We start from the raw sequence: 208 nt of genomic DNA, 5'->3' as shown, positions 1-208 counted from the left end.
GACGGGCGCCCCGGGCCTCCCCGGCGCCAGATTACAGCAGTGCTCCCCCCCGGAAGCCGGGGTCGGAGGGTCAAGGTCACACAGGGGAGGATCCCCGGGCGGGGAACCCCGGAGAAGCCCTGTCCTGCTCCCCCGGGCACCCCCTCGCGCCCGGCCCGAGTGGCCCACGTCTCTCTCGGGCTTTGTCTCCCGGGACGCGACATGCCCA

The sequence above is a fragment of the Fukomys damarensis genome, unplaced genomic scaffold, assembly GCF_012274545.1.
Source record: "Fukomys damarensis isolate Sample0158 unplaced genomic scaffold, DMR_v1.0_HiC HiC_scaffold_17, whole genome shotgun sequence".
NCBI classification, from domain to species: Eukaryota; Metazoa; Chordata; class Mammalia; order Rodentia; family Bathyergidae; genus Fukomys; species Fukomys damarensis.
Note: the sequence above shows the minus strand (reverse complement) of the source record.